The sequence below is a fragment of the Plectropomus leopardus genome, chromosome 21 (genome assembly GCF_008729295.1).
Source record: "Plectropomus leopardus isolate mb chromosome 21, YSFRI_Pleo_2.0, whole genome shotgun sequence".
Lineage (NCBI taxonomy): Eukaryota > Metazoa > Chordata > Actinopteri > Perciformes > Serranidae > Plectropomus > Plectropomus leopardus.
This window is the reverse complement of record NC_056483.1, coordinates 20,758,577-20,765,052: the sequence shown is the minus strand read 5'-3', so window position 1 is coordinate 20,765,052 and position 6,476 is coordinate 20,758,577. Positions and strand designations below refer to the sequence as shown.

Sequence of the window (6,476 nt, the reverse complement as noted above, 5' to 3'; positions counted from 1 at the left end):
GAATACAAACAAAAGTCAGCATTTAATGCTGATTATGAATAGCCAAAAATACAAACAGTTAACCTAAAAGAGTACAAGTACAAATAAAAGATAAATCAAAACCAAACTGAAATAAACCAGAACCAAAAGAACGCTGGGAATTTATATATATTTTCACAAAAGGCACGAATCAAGACGATGCTGGGGTAGGTGGACACAGGGAAAAGGTTGGAAACAGGGATTGGCCAACAAATGAAAGTGAGGCAGGAAACAAAAAGCTGGAGTAAAAAATACTGAAACAAAACAGGTTTGCAGGAAAGGCTAAAAAGGAAAGACAGACCAGGCTGATAGGAGACAGGTGAAACAAATCAAGGAAACACACAAAGACAGGAGGTAAGAATCAGACATAAGACATGAGGACTGAAAATACAAAATAAAAAGGGAAAGAGAACATTGGAAAAAATAGTCAAGGAAAACACAACCAGAAAATCCCAGAAACAAAGTATACAAAAATAAACAAAAAAACATAAAACTTGACAGCACATACAAAAAAAACCCACACAAATCCATGGCTGAGAGAAAACAGCCTCTTATTAAGTGCGCATCGATGTCACACACTGGCTTTGTTGCAAGCCCTCTGTAGGGCTTCCCTCGACAGACTGATTGTCTCACTTCTTTTCTAGGAGTGCCTTGCCTTGGTCGTTCCATAATACCTATTGGAGATGCCAGGGATTGAACCCAGGGCCTCATACATGCAAAGCATGCACTCTTCCACTGTCAACTGAAAAGAGGCTTAAAGGAGAACGTCGCTGCTGGGCACCCAATGCTCAAAAGTGCCTCTCGTTATCGGCAGGATTCGAACCTGCGTGGGGAGACCCCAATGGATTTCTAGAAGAGTAGGGCATTTGCTGCCTTACTGCATATAAAAGGCAGATCAGTGTGCTTCCACTTGAAACAAGAACTGCGATGGCCGGGAATCGAACCCGGGTCAACTGCTTGGAAGGCAGCTATGCTTACCACTATACCACCATCGCCACACAAAATCTCATTTTCATTGAAAATTTCGAAATTTATCTGGACAGTGAAGCTGAAAAGCGGCTTAAAGGAGAATGTTGCCGCCGGGCACCTACTGCTCAAAAGTGCCTCACGTTGTCGGCAGGATTCGAACCTGCGCGGGGAGACCCCAATGGATTTCTAGTCCATCGCCTTAACCACTCGGCCACGACAACCTAAAAACATGCTTTCTGACCATCCTCCGAGACCACCACAGCTGTGCACAAAGCCATGTACTGCATAGTCAGCAGTACATGCAAAAAACTGATGGTCCACCGCACCGGTGTTGTGGGTGACACTGTGCACAACTGCAGCCAGGGGAGTCTGGGGTTTTTTCAAATGGCAGAAGACCCCTGTTTTATAGCCTAAGTCACATGAATCAGCAAAGCTGCCGCACCAACAGATCAGCTTCTCATCCAGAGACAGCCAGTCGGAGGTGCAGATTTTATTCTAGTTGAGGATTCTGTAGCATCACTTTGTTCGTTTTCAGACCCATAAGTTGCACCTTAAATGCGTCAGTACGTGCATTGGTCTCCAAATGTATCACTGGGGGGCTCCCACAGCTCAGCAGTAAGGCCCATTGTCAGCAGGATTCAAACCTTCGCAGGGAAACAAGGGTTTTCCAATCCATTGCCTTAGCCACAACCAAAAGCATGGCCAGAGAGCAACTTTCCAAAATGTTTAGAACTTTCCTCCACGGCTGAGAGAAAACAGACTCTTATTAAGTGCACATCAATGCCACATAGTGGCTTTGTTGCAAGCCCACTTTTTGTTCTGTAGGGCATGCTTTAACAGAGTCTGATTGTCTCACTTCTTTTCCAGGAGTGCCTTGCCGAACAGAGCCACCCTTTTTTGTCTTTCCATAATACCTGATGGTGTGTGCCCCAGGGTGCTCAAAGCCTGTTGTCTTGAAGCAGCTCTGGCCCCCTGGTCAAACCACACTTGGATCCTCTACAGTTCGCCTACCAGCCTCAACTCAGAGTTGAGGATGCCATCATCTTCCTGCTCAACCCTGTCTACACCCACGTGGACCAGCCGGTGAGCACTGTGAGAGTCAGGTTTTTTGACTTCTCCATTGCATTCAACACCATCCGTCCGGCTCTACTGGGTGGGAAGCTGACAGCGATGCAGGTCTATTTTTTGAGGCGGCTGAGGTCCTTCAACATCTGCAGGACTATGCTCAGGATGTTCTAAGAGTCTGTGGTTGCCAGTGCTATCCTGTATGCGGTGGTGTGCTGGGGCAGCAGGCTGAGGGTAGCGGACACCAACAGACTGAACAGTAAAGCCAGTGACGTTGTGGGGGTGAAGCTGGACTCTTTGACGGCGGTGTCTGAGAGGAGGATGCTGTCCAAGCTGCGTGTCATCTTGGACAATGTGTCCCATCCACTCCTCGACGGGCTGGTCAGCTACAGGAGTACATTCAGCACACAGCTGATAACACCAAAATACACCACAGAGCGCCACAGGAAATCATTCCTGCCTGTGGCCATCAGACTGTACTCCTCACTCTGAATGGCAGACACATTGATAATGTGCAATAACCACTTTGATGTGCAATAATCCAGTGCAATAACTACATCCATGTGTAATATTCTATATTCAAATGTTGTTAATCTGTTGTTTTATTTATCACACGGTAGTAACAAGGACAAATGTACATCTATATTGTACTTTAGTGTTTAGATATATATATTTTATATTAGTACTTACGTTTACATTTTATTGATATATTCTACACTTTCCTACGTCTTTTAAGACTTTAGAATGGGAGCATCTGTAACTAAATGCAATTTCCCCTCAGGGATCAATAAAGTATTTCTGATTCTGATACCTGGATTGAACCCAGGGCCTCATACATGCAAAGCATGCACTCTTCCACCGAACTACATCCCTATATGCTCAACAGGTATAGCCTATGCCTCGATGACAGAGGCAATCTGACTACAAGACTTGACATACATGGCTTTAAAACCTGCAAACTGCAATGGCTAGAAGTATTACCTGGATTAATTTGAGTGTGAGTGTCTGTAGGTGCAGTATGAACCCCAACTGTTTGTAAAGCAGGTGAGAACATCTGCATTCTTAGATGAACACAACATGGAACTTGCATCAGTGGCAAGAGTGCAAACCTTAGTCCTGCTGCTAGTCAATGTTCCAGAGTGCTGCTTATGTTGTTTTATTTATCACAATACGAGAATCTACCCTGCATAAACCAACAGTGTTATACAAAGAAGTTTTCCTGAACAGAATTTAGTTTTAAATGTAATACATCATTTCACAGTTAGACACATTATGTTTTCAAAATTGCTCTAACACCATGATGTATATACCATTTATCAATCTGTTGTTTGGAAACCACAGTGATACTTAAAAGAGAGCTGTTTCTGCTTTCTCCAGCAGATGGTGGTATTGGTCTATGATATTCACTGAAGCTATGTGAACATCAGCCTGTGACCCTCCCACTTCCCCCATCCCAGTAAACTGTTTGCTAAACTGTGCGTGCGTGTGCGTGCATGTGTGTGTTACAAAGCCTTATAATCTCACCCAGGATTAACAGTGGATTTCAACTGGTCACAACGCGCTCTTTGTGATGAATGCAGAGCCAGCAGGTAAAAACTCAAGAGACTGTGTGATGGAGAGTTAGTACAGTGTTCTTATCAGCATCCACATGTGTTAGTTTGTGTGTATATGCACAATACTGATAACCTTTAGCATACATGTTTGCATGCATGATGGTGTGCATGCCAAGCAGGGCTAACCATATTAAAGCCTTTGCGGGTCAAGTGATTTTTAAATGTTGTCTTGGTCAGTTAAAGAGCCTTAAATCCATAGCAAAAATGGAAAAACATTCAATGTTTTTTTTTGTTTGTTTAAAGTAACAGATTATGACTGCATGAAAACAAACAAACAAACATTATTTAGGCATATGGCCAAGAATAAGCAACAAAAAAAGGCAATGTGAAGCAGCTCCACTCGCAGTTTCCATTCAAGCCTTAGTTGCTCAATCATCACATACAAATATGGATTCTAAGCAGGGCCCAGTCTCCTCTGCCAAGCTGACAAAGCTGTGCCTGTGTTGTGTTGAAGCAGGGCAGTGGGGCACAGCAAAGCAGCACATTCAGCCACTGACATTTTAACAGTGGTTTACATGACGCTATGCCATGAAGACTCGCTTTTCCTTCCATGAAACGAGCAGCTGCACTGATGCTGGCAATGATGCAGATGAGGTATATGCATTTTAAATGGCTCATGCTCCTTCTCATGACTTCATTCTATAGTTTTTCATGTGGATATTGTTGTTGACAATTCGCATATTTCACAGTCTTTTTATTTCGTACTTACATTTGTTAGCCAAGTTGTAAGAAGAAAATGCTGGCATTGTACATTTCTGCAAATCACAGATGTCCTATAAATGTAAATTATATATGTGTCATTATCGCTTCTCAAGTGAAGCAGCTCTGATTACATATATATGAGCTGACTTTGCCATCGGGAGTTGGACGGGATGAGGGATGGCATGAAACCTTGGTGAGAAGGCTGGTATCCTGTAGGAGTGCAATGATCTATCGATATGGATCAATGTTTCAATTCTATGAGCAACGATTCTGTAACATCAATGCAGAGTGAAAACATTAGTCCATATCATCCTTCAGATTAAAATTTTGTGTCACTGTCATACAGCATGAGGCAGATGATGGCAAGCAGCCAAGAGAGAGACTCAGAGGAGAATGTTATTTACTTGGAAATACATCATCAATGTGGAAATACTTTGTTTTTGGAGAAACAACAGACAATGCACATGTCATATGACAACAAAAGCCATACTCTGGAAACATCATGTCCCCGTCAGACATCTCAATTTGCTAACTTCTTGCTATAAGGTTAGCTGCTCATTTTCAACAATGTCAGACTAAAAACGTGCACACAGTCTGAAATTAATCTGTATGCAGTGACTTAAACCAGCGGTGATTAAGAAAAAGTATCAATAGATCATGTAAATTATTGAGCTATAAGATGAGTAAAACTCCGCTAGCCCCTAAGCTAAGTTATCCAATTTAAAATGCCATAGGCTTATGCTAAAAATTTTAGCATGTTGTCTATGTGGGGAAAATGTGACGTGCAAAAGACAGTTGTTTTGTCTATGATCCTTGACAGTTATTATTGAGCCGAGTTTTTTACTTTTGTTTAAAAGATCTTGTTGTTAATCAACGTTTTATGGCTATTAGGAGAAGTTTGTCCTCAGGGCTTTAAGTCAGATGTCCCCAAACTTTTAGGAAAAAGATCTTTTTTTTCAAGAAAGGGTTTTCTGACAGAATGGACCAGTTTTAATTATTATATCATTTTATGTCGTTTTGGTTTTCTATGGCCAAAAGCAAAAAAAAAAAGGAGGTGGCAGCTTTTTCTCTAACTGACCTTGTTAAATAAGCACATAATATTGGCTCAAATTGATTGGCTCGAATTGAATAGAAATTGTATCATGGCACACTTTGTGATATTGGCAAATATCATATCATTGTCCACAGAATCAATATAATATCACATTATGATGAAACCAGTGGTTTACACACCTAGTTTGCTTAAGACCGCTGTTCAAGACCAACGAACAACAACTCTGGCTGACAGAGTTGTTGCAGTCATAATCTGTTACTTTAAACAAAAAAAAAACATGTTGTTCAACATAATTTCCAATGGGGATTGTGCCACCAAAAGTGAGTACTTTGAACAAACATGATCTTTTCCTAACCATAACCAAACATAAAGGTTGAAAATATCTGCAAGATAATGCACCAAAGTCACATATAAATGGTTTGCAGAAAAGTACAATGTCAAAATTCTGTCAATTTGGTCGCATCTGCTCTGCGAATATAACGTGTTTGTGTACATTTTATGAGAGTCGTACGGTCATCTAGCATGTGTTTATATCACCATATTTATGTATTTATTTAATTTGAGTGCATGTGGACGTGCAGCATCATTGTGTTCGCTTGTTTGTGTTACCCTCCACTGAGGCTGAGACTTGGACCTGCAGCACAGCATGAATGACTAAGAAGAACATGACACATACTCTATGAGGTGAGTTTCCCCACACTTCTTGGCGCTGTCTGGTTATGGCTGGGGGCCCATGGGCAGGGATAGATGCCCAGCTACAAGGTTCAGGGGGGCTGTATGCTTCTTTATCCCTCGAGGACGGGTGGACTGGTAAGTTTCAACTAAGCAGAACCCAAGTTGTGCCTAATAAACCACGTGTGTTCCAGCATCCGTCACACACAGAAAGACATATTTAGTGAGCTGTGCCTCTGCAGAGTATGAAAATGAAATTCCTGATTAGCCTTACAGCCCAGGAGAATAAGCTGACACTCTTGCCAAGTTTGCACTCTGAATAATGAGTAGGAATATTAAGGGTAAGAGAAACAAAACATACAGTGAACTAAAGCCACCTAGAT

The 6,476-nt window shown here is 41.8% G+C and overlaps 2 non-coding genes across 2 annotated transcripts; both read right to left on the bottom strand.

Annotated features, from left to right (window-relative positions):
* Window positions 1-941: 941 nt before the first annotated feature.
* trnag-ucc lies at window positions 942-1,013 on the bottom strand. The gene has a single exon. It is a non-coding gene; the product is annotated as a tRNA-Gly (tRNA).
* A 113-nt stretch (window positions 1,014-1,126) lies between these two features.
* trnas-aga lies at window positions 1,127-1,208 on the bottom strand. Its single transcript has one exon. It is a non-coding gene; the product is annotated as a tRNA-Ser (tRNA).
* Between the last annotated feature and the right edge of the window lie 5,268 nt (window positions 1,209-6,476).